Source organism: Chiloscyllium plagiosum, unplaced genomic scaffold (assembly GCF_037043375.1).
Source record: "Chiloscyllium plagiosum isolate Xiang-an unplaced genomic scaffold, Cpla_swu_hap1 HiC_scaffold_14, whole genome shotgun sequence".
NCBI lineage: Eukaryota > Metazoa > Chordata > Chondrichthyes > Orectolobiformes > Hemiscylliidae > Chiloscyllium > Chiloscyllium plagiosum.
Genome location: NW_028270152.1, coordinates 13017920 through 13031596, shown reverse-complemented (window position 1 = coordinate 13031596; position 13677 = coordinate 13017920).

Here is a 13677-nt window from a genome sequence, read left to right as displayed (position 1 = left end):
AAGGAGTGAAAGGTTGAGCAGGAATGGGTAAGAAGATAATTCCAGAACTTAGTGCTCAGATAGTAAGGTGAATTCTGTTTTGACTGCAGGCCAGACCATCAAGTGTATGTTATGGTCTAGCTAGGAACCGGTAATATTTTCAACATGAGATCCCAGGGATTTATTAAGATGATAAAACTACAAGTGGCTATGGTTTTGAACAAACGAAAATGAACTTTACAATATGAAGTTAGAACAGTAAGACAGCCTACTACTTCACGTGTATGTATATAAACACCCACACTTTATATTCTTGCATTCCAAATTATCATGAGGCAAATATGGGTCACAGGCAAACTGTGATCAAACACCCACAGACCCATCAAATGCAAACAAGACAGATTCAATGGGTTTCTCAGCAATCCATCTCCCCAAGAGGTCAGCGACAGTATGCATGACCAAATCTTATTAAAACCTTCGAAAGGCTTCTAATTCTTCATGTTCAAGGACCTTGCTTTGGACAAAGGCAACTCTGTCATGAGCTGCCTCAATGACTGCTCGTGTTCTGGTGGTTTATATTTCTGTCCTGGATCTACACTGTCCTGGATTCTGGAAACTGCACTTACTGATAAGCACAACTTGAGCTTGAAGGGCTTTTGCCCAAAACGTCGATTCTCCTGTTCCTCTGATGCTGCCTGACCTGTTGTGCTTTTCCAGCACCACATTCTTGACTCTGATCTCCAGCATCTGCAGTCCTCACTTTTGCCCTTTTTACAGACAGCCAGTTTCTGCCAACCAGTACTGTCCCAGAGCTTACCTTCAGAGTTCTAACCTTGCTGAGCTGCTCCAATACTGTTTACTGGCTTTCCACTCCCCACTCTTAGTGGCACTGAAGTATTAAGAGCTTACAAACCTCTTCTGATCTCTTCACAGCTTCCAGGACTTTCCTGTGTATGAACTCTGACATTTGACTGCATTGGCTTCTAGAAATCTCCCTGAATATACAGATCTATCAAAGGCTCTTGGGATTTCGCCCTGAGCCCCACCTATGTATAACTATTCTTCATAGAGACTGCTTCTGGCCCTTTATCTTTCTCTATCTTATTGTCTCCAACTAACTGTAACCATTGAATGGGTTTTAAGTGACAATGTAGGTATAGAAATCAGAGAGAAGGACTGCGATATAATTTAAGAGATTAGTGTAGATAGAGAGGAGGTTCTGAGTGGTCTGGTAGGCCCACCCCCTTCACATTCATCTCTCCACCCTGGAGGCTCCCTGGTTTCGTTCCCGATGAAGGGCTTTTGCCCGAAACGTCGATTTTCCTGCTCCTTGGATGCTGCCTAACCTGCTGTGCTTTTCCAGCACTACTCTGATCTAGACTTTGGTACGCTTAAGAGTAGAAGTATCGCAAGGATGGATGAAATGTATCCCAGATTGTTGAGTGAATAAAGGAAGGAAATAGCAGGGGTGATGGCAATAATTTTCAATTCCTCTTTGGCTACAGGAGAGATGCCAAAGGGCTGAGAGACAGCCAATGTGGTATTGTTATTCAAGAAAAGAGTAGGGGATAAACCAGGAGACTACAGTCCAGTTGGTCTAACCGCAGCAGTAGTGTAAATTACTGGAAACAATTTCCGAGGGACAGAATTAGATCATCTACAGTGTGGAAACAGTCCCTTTAGCCCAACACCGACCATTTGAAGAGTTACGCACCCAGACTCATTTCCCTCTGACTTATGCACCTAACACTATGGGCAATTTAGCACAGCCAATGCACCTAACTGCACATCTTTGGATTGTGGGAGGAAACCAGAGCACCCGCACAAAACCCATGCAGACACGGGGAGAATGTGCAAACTCCAAACAGACAGTTGCCCGAGATGGGATTTGAACCCGGGTCCCTGGCGCTGTGAGGCAGCACTGAGCCACTGTGCCGCTCGCTAATTATTAGAACATAGAACATAGAACATAGAAGAATACAGCGCAGTACAGGCCCTTGGGCCCTCGATGTTGCGCCGATCCAAGCCCACCTAAACTACACTAACCCACTATCCTCCATATACCTATCCAATGCCCTCTTAAATGCCCATAAAGAGGGAGAGTCCACCACTGTTACTGGCAGGGCATTCCATGAACTAACGACTCGCTGAGTGAAGAACCTACCCCTAACATCAGTCCTATATCTACCCCCCCTTAATTTAAAGCTATGCCCCCTTGTAATACCCGACTCAATACGCGGGAAAAGGTTCATACTGTCGACCCTATCTAACCCCCTAATCATCTTGTACACCTCAATCAAGTCACCCCTAAACCTTCTTTTCTCTAGTGAAAACAGCCCCAAGTGCCTCAGTCTTTCCTCATACGATTTTCCTTCCATACCAGGCAACATCCTGGTAAACCTCCTCTGCACCCGTTCCAATGCCTCCACATCCTTCCTATAGTATGGCGACCAAAACTGCACACAATATTCCAGATGCGGCCGTACCAGAGTCTTATACAACTGCATCATGACCTCAGGACTCCGGAACTCAATTCCTCTACCAATAAAAGCCAGTACGCCATATGCCTTCCTCACCGCACTATTTACCTGGGTTGGGGATGCAGGAATTAATCAAGAACAGTCAACTTGGTCTCATTAAAGGGAGTTCATGTCTAACCAACTTGACTGAATTTTACAAAGAGGAGATTGTGCCAATACGGACAAAGTCCTACTAGACATGGGGCAATCCTGGACTTAATCTCAGGGAATGAAGCCAGCCCAAGTGGTTGAAGTTTCAGTGAGTGAGCATTTTGGGGATAGAGGCCGTAAGATCCAAAGGGGCAGGATCTGCCAGTGGATATGGGTGAGGCCTTAAGTGAATACTTCTCATCTATATTGACAGAAGAATGACATTGTAGCCTGGGATATCAATGGGGATGGTGAGATTCTAGAACATGTTATGATTAATTATGAGCAGAAATTGGATGTTTCAGTGGGCATACAGGTGCACAAGTCCCCAGGGCCTGATGAAATGGATCGCAAGCTGCTGTGGGAGGAAGTTTAGAGGAAACATTTTTTCACCTAGAAGGGTGTGGGAATCTGGAAATCACTGCCTGTAAAGTCAGTGGGGACAGAAACCCTCACAACATTTAAAAAGTATTTAAGTGTGCACTTGCTATGCCAAGGTATGTATGACTATGGGTTAAATGTTGGGCAAGTTGAATTACAATGGTTTGTTTTGGATGGTACAGAGTTGATGGACCACAGACCCTTATGTCTCTTTGATCTTATGAGGACACATAGGTAGCACAGATGACACTTTGTTGTAAAAACGTTCTCACATTCTAAACTGTGTTCACTTCTTGAGCATTAAGGTTGGGTACAAAGTAAATGAGTGCAAAGAGAGCATGTGAGGAGGCCTGACATGCTCTGGGTCCATCCATGAGTTGGGTACTTGTCCTTTGCACACTAAGAGTCCTGGCAGCAACATTGCAATGAAAGATAACAGTGTGTTCCAAAATACAGCGTGGAAGAGCAGAACCATACTGTGATTGGATCAGAGATGTTTCATGAGGGTACAATGAAGCTGGTACATGTCAGACGCCTAGTCTGTGGATGGGGACGTGTGCAGTCACTGCCCGTGGAGCACGCCCTGAGATGTGGGTGCCTGATGCCCAAGCAGGTAACCACTCTGATTTTCATGTCAGGAATTTTCACCTCTGGCTTCTATCAGGTGTGTGAGAGATTACAGATAAATGAGACATGGTTAGATAATAATGAGGTATTATTGCAAGCTGGTGCATGCAAATAGGTCTCTCGCTGCTCACTGGTGAGAATCTCATCTCATCATTCTCTGTGAGTGTTACTGGAAATACTGGAAGTTACTAGCTTCCCCAGTGATGCCTGAAATATTGGTGGTGGTGGTGGAAGACATTCTTTGAGTAAAGACATTCGGATGTGAAGTAAATGCCACTGAATCCGGGGTGTGGGTGCAGAAAAGAAGAAATAAAGCAGTAACCAAATCCAATTTCAGTTCTTCTTTCCAAGCAGGGAGGTGTTAGCTTAATTCCTGCTGCATTCATTCTTTTGGAACAAAAATTATAAAATTAAGACTAAACTTGAGCATTCTTCCCAGTCCTGAAATTAACCAAGGGAGAAAGAACTTGCATTTATATAGCAAGTGAAAATGTGCGAGAATGACTTACAGTCAATGACATATGTTCATCACTGTGGTAACACATTATGGGTTTTACATTTGAGTGAGACATCACTGTGGTGCGATGTAATGACAGCTCATGTGGTTTTAGGTCTCAGACAGTTGTGACAGCTATGGGCAGGATGCAGGGCTTAGTGAGTGTAGGCATAGCATTCCATGTGAATGATTCTTAGTCCCAGTTTAGAAAATGATTTTTTCACTGGAATTGAGTGTCTCCAGCTTTTATTGTCTGCCACAGAATTGCCATGACTAGGTGGTGGAGAGCTCTCTTCTTGAAAACACCACGGAGTGTATTCTTTGTCATGGCTTGGGGCGACAGAGTGGTTTGATCAGCCAGGGGGAAGTTAAGAGTCAACCACATTGTCGTATGTTTTGAAGTTTAGACAATGTGGTCATGTAGGAGTTTGCACACAGCAAGATCCCACAAACTGCCAGTACAACAAGCAAGCTGTTAACCTGTGTTTTCTTTGATGTTGATGATTGAGGCCAGACCAGTGCCTGGCCCACAATGTTAGGCAGCTACTTACAAAAGCTGTAAAATGAGAAAGGTAGTGTGAAAAGTTCAGCTTCTGCAAGATCTCATTGCCTACAACATTATGTCACTGACTCCCTGAACATAAGAGTAATTTCTCCAAAGAACATATGGCCCCAAAATCCCTCCTTGTTTTCTTATTGCTTTGGGGTTTCAAATAAGAGGGTGGGATACTGTCGCACCTGGAAATTGGGGCTGGACTTACTTCTAATAACTTGATTTCCTCACAAGTGTTAGCTGATTTTTTTTTAAACTGGTTAGTTGTTTATAAAGGATTCTTCTGAAGTTCATGTTTTCATGTACAGTGAATAGCAAAAAATATCACCACAGCTAAGTGGTATCTATTATTTCTGCCATTGCACAACGAGGTTACAATGACGTCAATGTTGACATCATGTGGTTGTCTTCTCCTTTGAACAGCCAGTTCTAGGAAGAAGAGGGACACGTCCTCTTTAAGTGTTGAAAACAATAACATGGTCCTGTTAACCAATCACAACGATGAACTGCCTGTTGCCCACCCTCTGTTACCTTTGCTGATTGAATATTTTTATGGATTGGTGTCTTTCTCATCTCTGCCTCAATGCATTCTGGAGAATTCATTGTAAAATCTGCTGCCCCTACCCCAATCAACAACACTGCCATCGTTATTCCTCAGGGTGCCTCACCTTTCCATGGGTGAGGAGCTAGACCACGGTGGCTCAGTGATTAGCACTGTAACCTCACAGTGTCAGGAACCTGTGTTCAATCCCAGCCTTGGGTGACTGTGTAGAGTTTTCACATTCTCCCCTTGTTTGTGTGGGTTTCTGCTGGATGGTCCAATTTCCTCCCACAGTCCAAAGATATGCAGGTAGGGTGGACTGGCCATGTTAAATTGCCCTGTAGTGTCCAGGGATGTACAGGTGAGATGGATTGACTATGATATAGGGATTGGGTGGGATACTCTTCAGAGGTTCAGTGCAGACTTGATGGGCTAAATGGCCTTTTCCACACTGTGAGGGTTATGTGAATTCAGAATTATATGTCAAAAACACAGCTGTGTAAAGATTGACATTCTCAAAACCTTCTGGTCCTTTAGGAGACTAACAATATCAAATACAAATGTGAATATAGTTCACCTTCATCCCAGTCAAACAACTGACTTGCCTTTCGGCTAATCCTTAATAACCATGCCACCTCAGCTTGTTGACAGCAAAATTCAGAGCGGACCACTTGACCCCCTTCATTTTACTCATGTTAGAGTCATAGTCCCAAAACGCATGCATTTTATAAATCTCTTATTTGTAACTCTGCACGTTCCCAGAGCTAACTTCAATGGTCACTTTATGAATGCGCAGTCTGCCAGGCTGTGATACTGAATGACCCAGAAGGTCCTGCAAAAGTGGAAAGGTAGAAAATAACTCAGAGGTAATCCAGCACTACAACAAGCAATTAACAACTATTTTTAAACAGCGAAAGAGTCTTATCTTGGACTATTCCTTTAATAGCCTGGAGATTGAGGCTGGGCCATTGTCTCTAAAGAATCCTGTCCAAAAACAACTGCTTATCCTGTCGTAATCACGATCATAAATCTCCAGACTAAGCAGAGTCCTGACAGGGCCCCTCAAGGGGATGATGAACACATCTATTTTCGTAACATTTTGTACTTTCATGGCAGATTAGTGAGCACATTCCTTACTAATAACGCTCACACGGGGTAGATCCTGAGCACAATTTGTGAGATAGTTTTGAAAACATCTGCCATTTTGAATAATATGTAATACACTTATATAACCTGTAATATGTTAATTAGAGTGTTTGTTTTGCCAAAGACGGGGCGAATCTATTCTGTTGCTTTTTCCCCAATCTTCTCCCTAGGGTTGTGGTGCGATGGGTACTAGTAGCTTCTTGACTGGTGATCATTCGGGATTCAGCTGACAGACTATTCAGCCTCAGCAAGCAGCCTAACACAGAATCATAGAAACTTACAATGCAGAGAGAGAAATCATTCAGCCTATTATGTCCGTGTTGATTGGCCGGTAGCCATCCAGTTTAAAATCCCACTTTCCAATGCTCTGTCCGTAATCCTGTAGGTTGCAGCACTATAACATATGCAAGTAGTTTTTATTTTATATCCAGAAGCACTCTACTATAAAATTAAATGTTTTTCTGACCACCGTCACTCATTTTAGCTACTTACTGCCACCAGTAATGCACCCCTGTAGCCAATTGGATATTTATATGCAAAGCCCATTATGTGCTTGCAAACTATCAAAAGTGAAGGAGGACCAAGTGTGCTTTATATAGGAATCTACGAATTAGGAATGAGTGTAGGCCATTCAGCCCCTCAGCCATTCAATAAGATTGGGCTTCCAACATTACTTTCCCATCTGCCCAATAACCCTTGACTCATACCTTATCAGTCTATTGAGAAAGGATGACTCAATAGGAACTGCACCAAGGACCACATCAAATTAAAAGTTGAAAAGTTCATTGCTGCAAAGATTGATAGGAGATCAGAAGACTGAAAATGCTTTAGAAATCATCAAATGATGGTTTAAAAGGAGAATGAAGAGGGGCAATCAGTGTACGAGAGAAGACTAGCAAGAAACATAAAATCAGAGAGTAAGAGCTTCTACAGGTATGCGTAAAGAATAGCTAAAGTAAGTGACCTCCAGTAGCCAAGCTTTGCATTGTCTGTTTTAAAACTTAACTAAGCTTAGCTGTTTCCTGCTCCTCGGATGCTGCCTGACATGCTGTGCTTTTCTAGCACCACTCTAATCTCCAGCATCTGCAGTCTTCACTTTCGCTTAGCTGTTAACTGCCAATCAGCAGTCATCAGTGCATTCCCCATGGCAACACCTTGAGCAGTTGGAGTCCACTTGTTAACCAATTAGCACTCTACTCTGATGCAGTATAAATTTTGGGCTTTCCCCTTGAATTTGCAAAATGTCTTGCTGTATGTGAGATGAAAACCTTTGACAAAGTGTGCCTTTTTAATCAACATTTGAGCTTTAGAGGGAGGATGCTTCCCCATTTGGGCTATCTAGGACCAGTCTCAGAATAAGAGACTGAGGTGAGAACTGAGATGAGGAGAAATTCTTTCATTGAAAAACTGGTGAATCTTTGAAGTTCTCTACCCTGGAAAGCTGAATGCTTGAGTACACTCAAGATAAAAATTAACAGATTTTTTTAAAAATGGGGTACAGTTAGGAAAACATAGTTGAAACCCAAGATCAGCAGATAACATGAAAATGTGTGCTGAATAGCAAGGAGGAAGGTCTTAGACTGCAGGATGATATAGACAAGCTAGTCAGATGGGCTGAACAGAGGACTAACAAGGCAAGGGAATACACATTGGAGGTAAGAGTCTTGCTTTAATTATTGTCATGATTTGGAGGAGCTGGTGTGGACGGGGGTGGACAAAGTTAAAAATCACAAAACACCAGGTTATAGTCCAACAGGTTTAATTGGAGGCACTAGCTTTTTGAGCGCTGCTCCTTCAAAAACCTGATGAAGGAGCAGTGCTCCGAAAGCTAGTGCTTCCAAATAAACCTGTTGGACTATAAACTGGTATTGTGTGATTTTTAACTTTATTTATTGTGTTACAGTTCTGACAGAGCATATCCTCGCTCCACCCTGACATGAGATAACACCATGACATGATGTGACATGATAGATCCCTCACTGAGACTCTTATTTATATTCGCTCTCATAACATAAAAACAACACATGGGTCACATAATGTTGAAGAATGCAACAATCTTTTATTACTGCACCAGGTATCTCCAAATGTGCGTTAAAATCTGGCCTGGGCTCAAGCAAAGCAATTCAAAGTACTGCAGTCTGCTTCTGTCAGCATGTCGTGCTGCAAGAGGACAGAGCCCAGTAAGATGGGAAACTGAGAGTTTTCTCCCGTTTGGTGGTCACATGCCATAATACAGTGATGACTTCATGCGTTTGTCCCACAAAGGTATTTTGTGCATCTGCAAGAGGACACAACACAACACATTGGGTTGGTGAGAACCTCTCTGGTTTCCATTCTACTTCACAGTGTTTGCTTATCACCATAAAAACCATTGGTAGCTCACTGCGCCAGGAACCTGGGTTCGATTCCAGCCTCGGGCGACTGTCTCTGTGGAGTTTGCACATTATCCCTGTGTTTGCGTGGGTTTCCTCCAGGTACTCCGGTTTCCTCCCACAGTCCAAAGATGTGCAGGTTAGGTGGTTTGGCCATGGGAAATTGCCCCATAGTGTCCAGGGATTTGTAGGTTAGATAGATTAACTATAGTAAATGCAGGGTTAAGGGGATAGAGGAGTTGGGTCTGCTGGGATACTCTTCAGAGGGTCAGTGCAGACTCAATGGGCCAAATGGCCTCTTTCTTCACTGTAGAGATTCCATGATTCATTGAACAGAATTGTGCTAGATTGCAGAAGTAGACGTTGGGGCGGTGGTGGAAGAGCTGTTAAAATAGTGAGGACTATCTGATTGACAAAATGATGGTGCCCATCAGAAGCCAGTGGCTGAGTAGTCACCCACAGTGCAGGCTGGACTCCAGACTGATGGAGGCAGCCTCCTCTGGTGTGGGCCCGAAGGGTTATGATGGGCACCAGAGGATCCATGGTTGAAGGAGGTGCCTCTGATGGTCAAACCATCCCTTCCCCACTCCCGGTGTGACCGCAGACATGATCTTGCCTGTCCTCGGATGCTGCCTGAACTGCTGTGCTCTTCCAGCACCACTGATCCAGAATCTGGTTTCCAGCATCTGCAGTCATTGTTTTTACCACATCCAAAACTCTGCCTCCTGAATCCCCAACTTGCACCAAATTCTATTCAGCCTCTGGGCATTGGCCTGCGTTGCTTCCTGCTGTAATCAATCCCCTCCTTAGTGTTATCGCTTCTTAACTCTGAACCTCCTCCGGTCTTACAACCCTCTGAGATCTCTGTGTGCCTCCAACTTCGGATTTGATAAGTATCTCTGGTTTTAATCACTCCACTACCAGAGTGTTTAATTAGGTCCTAGGTTTTCAAAATCTCTCTCACCAGCTCTCTGCTCCTGTTCGTTTACAGCATATCTTAAGGCTAATTCTTTAACCTGTCTTAATATCCCATTCCTTGGCTCAGTCTCGTGTTTTTCTCTGATAGCACTTTTGTGAAGAATCTTTGGCCATTTAACTAGGTCAAAGGCGCTATGTGAAGGCAGGTTCTGGTGGATGGGCTTGCAGTACTCCCATCACGATGTGAGCTTTGACAAGGTAGCTATAGCTGAAGCATTAACGTTTCTCTACACTTCCCCCACCAAACCCCGCAGTTTCTATTGAGTGTACCCAGCACTTCCTGTTGAATATTATCGTATGATTTGCATGGACAATCTCTACATTAAATACAGCTTTGCAGAATTTAGTTATAGTAAAAATGTGAGCTTGTGAAGGTTTGTACACTGCATTTAAATGGCTTCCGTACAGATGTGATCACACTGAATAAAAACATCTAATTCTCATCTATAATGAAGGCTTTTCAACTCGAGCTACACATAATTTTCCTGTTCCTGCCCGCCCATCACCCAAAATAGATGGAGTCATGTGACCTACCCCAGTACTTAATGTTCTTGTTTAGAAATTAAGTGATTCATCATGGACCTTCCCCACCCCCACTCCTATCTGTCCCTCCTTCATTGCTTTGCAAACTGACCCCTCTGAAAATGTTTTTCGAAACTCTTTGCTTTTCTACACACAAAAAAAAATCACAGGACGTACACAAGTGGCTATTGAGATCAGCTGCCAAACAGAACGTATGGGTTTGTTTTCACTCTGTGTACTCAATGAGCCATTTGTTCCCTTTTAAAATACTGTTGATTTATTTCTTAACTCTTTGTGGATTTTGTCAGCGTGTTGCAAGTGTTTTGTGAATGAAAAGGAAAACAAAAAAATTATGCACATGAAGTTCTTTTTCATTATTAGGATATGTGTGTGTTGCTAGCCAGGTCAGCATTTATTGCCCATCCCTAGTTACCCCAGAAAACATTGTGGTGAGCTGTTGCAGTCCTTGTGCTATAGCATGCCACAGTACAAGGCACTCAAGGAGGGAAGGCAAATATTCTGGTCTCCCTGCTATAGGAAAGATGTTGTTAAACCTAGAGTCACAGAGTTATAGAGATGTACATCATGGAAACAAACCCTTTGGTCCAAATCATCCACCACAACCCGTAATCCTAAATTAATCTAGTCCCATTTGCCAGCATTTGGTCCATATTCCGCTGAACCCTTCCTATTCATATACCCATCCAGATGCCTTTTAAATGTCGTAATTGTACCAGCCTCCACCACTTCCTCTGGTAGCTCATTCCATATCCTTTGCATGAAAAAGGTGCCCCTTAAACCACTTTTAAATCTTTCCCCTCTAACCTTAAACCTATGTCCCCTAGTTTTGGGCTTCCCCACCCCAGGGAAAATACCTTGGTTATTCACCTTATCCATGGCCCTGAAGATCTTATAAACTTCAATAAAGTCACCCCTCAGCCTCCCATGCTCCAGAGAAATTTGCCTCAGCCTATTCAGCCTCTCCCTGTAGCTCAAATCTTCCAACCCTCGCAACATCCTTGTAAATCTTTTCTGAGCCCTTTCAAGTTTCACAACATCCTTCCTATAGCAGGGAGACCAGAATTTCATGTAGTATTCTAAAAATGGCTGAACCAATGACCTGTACAGTTGCAACATGACATTCCAACTCCTATACTCAATGCACCAAGGAAGGCTTGGAGTTTGGAAAGATTTGCAAGGATATTGCCAGGGCTGGATGATTTGTGCTCTAGGGAGAGGCTGAATACGCTGGGGCTATTTTCCTGGAGTGTCAGAGGTTGAGAGGTGACCTTATAAAATCATGAGGGACATTGTTAGGGTGAATAGCCAAGGTCTTTTTCCCAGAATCCAAAACGAAAGGGTATAAGGTGAGAGGGGAAAGATATAAAAGGGACCTAAGAGGTAACATTTGCATGCAGAGGGTGGTGTGTGTATGGAATGAAATGCCAGAGGAGGTGATGGAGGGTAGTATCATTACAATATTTAAAAGGCATCTGGATGATACATGAATAGGAAGAGTTTAGAGTGATATGGGCTAAATGCTGCCAGATGGGACTAGATTAATTTAGCTTATCTCATAGAGTCATAGAGATGTACAGCATGAAAACTGACCCTTTGGTCCAACCTGTCCATGCCGACCAGATATCCCAACCCAATCTAGTCCCACCTGCCAGCACCCGGCCCATATCCCTCCAAACCCTTCCTATTCATATACCCATCCAAATTTCTCTTAAATGTTGCAATTGTACCAGCCTCCACCACTTCCTCTGACAGCTCATTCCAAACACGTACCATTATATGCGTGAAAAAGTTGCCCCTTAGGTCTCTTTTATATCTTTCCCTTCTCACCATAAACCTATGCCCTCTAATTCTGGACTCCCCGACCCCAGGGAAAAGACTTTGCCTATTTACCCTATCCATGCCCCTCATAATTTTTTAAACCTCTACAAGGTCACCCCTCAGCCTCCAATGCTCCAGGGAAAACAACCCCAGCCTGTTCAGCCTCTTCCTATAGCTCAAATCCTCCAACCCTGGCAACATCCTTGTAAATCTTTTCTGAACCCTTTCAAGTTTCACAACATCTTTCCGATAGGAAGGAGACCAGAATTGCACGCAATATTCCAACAGTGGCCTAATCAATGTCCTGTACAGCCGCAACATGACCTCCCAACTCCTGTACTCAATACTCTGACTAATAAAGGAAAGCATACCAAATGCCTTCTTCACTATCCTATCTACCTACGACTCCACTTTCAAGGAGCTATGAACCTGCTCTCTAAGGTCTCTTTGTTCAGCAACACTCCTTAGGACCTTACCATTAAGGTATTAAGTCCTGCGAAGATTTGCTTTCCCAAAATGCAGCACCTCGCATTTATCTGAATTAAACTCTATTTGCCATTCTTAGCCCATTGGCCCATCTGGTCAAGATCCTGTTGTAATCTGAGGTAACCCTCTTCGCTGTCCACTACACCTCCAAATTTGGTGTCATCTGCAAATTTACTAACTGTACCTCTTATGCTCGCATCCAAATCATTTATGTAAATGAGAAAAAGTAGAAGACCCATCACTGATCCTTGTGGCACTCCACTGGTCACAGGCCTCCAGTCTGAAAAACAACCTTCTACCACCACCCTCTGTCTTCTACCTTTGAGTTAGTTCTATATCCACATGGCTAGTTCTCCCTGTATTCCATGAGATCTAACCTTGCTAATCATTCTCCCATGGGGAACCTTGTCAAACGCCTTACTGAAGTCCATATCTGGTTGATATGGACGAGTTGGATTGAAGGGTTTGTTTCCATGCTGTACATCTCTATGACTCTTTGACTCTGACGATGAGGGAATGCTGATACATTCCCACATCAGGATGGTGTCTAGTTGGGAGGAGAGCTCACAGGTGATAATGTTCTCATGTATCTATGCCCTTGTCCTTCTAGCTGGTAGTGGTCATGTGGAGATCACTTGACTTCTGACCTCCCTGAACAGCTGATGGATTATTTTCAAACCTCAGGACCGCTATTGGAGACTACCCTTGACTTTCTGAATGAAAAATATCCCTTTTCACTTGACTCAGGACTTCTCACAATTGTGACAAAGGAGATGTCGATACCCGCTATCCACATTTGAGGTTGTTGGGAGAAGCTGGTGAGCTGAATTTGCCAGGTATCTGCTCTGGTTCCCAAGTTTTCTTATGGTCTAGTTTATTTGGTGAGTTTGTTAAGATATAAAGCCGAACATCAATGAGGAGAGTTTAACCATCAAAATAGTGTTTACCAAGCAGAAGTCTCCCTTAAATGGCAACTTGCTTCTGCATAGTGAGAATCCCACCTCACTGTTCATTAAATGCATAAAAGATGGACTGATGTTATGCCAGACCGCCTCAAAATATTTTAAACAGCTAGCCTAGACCCTAAC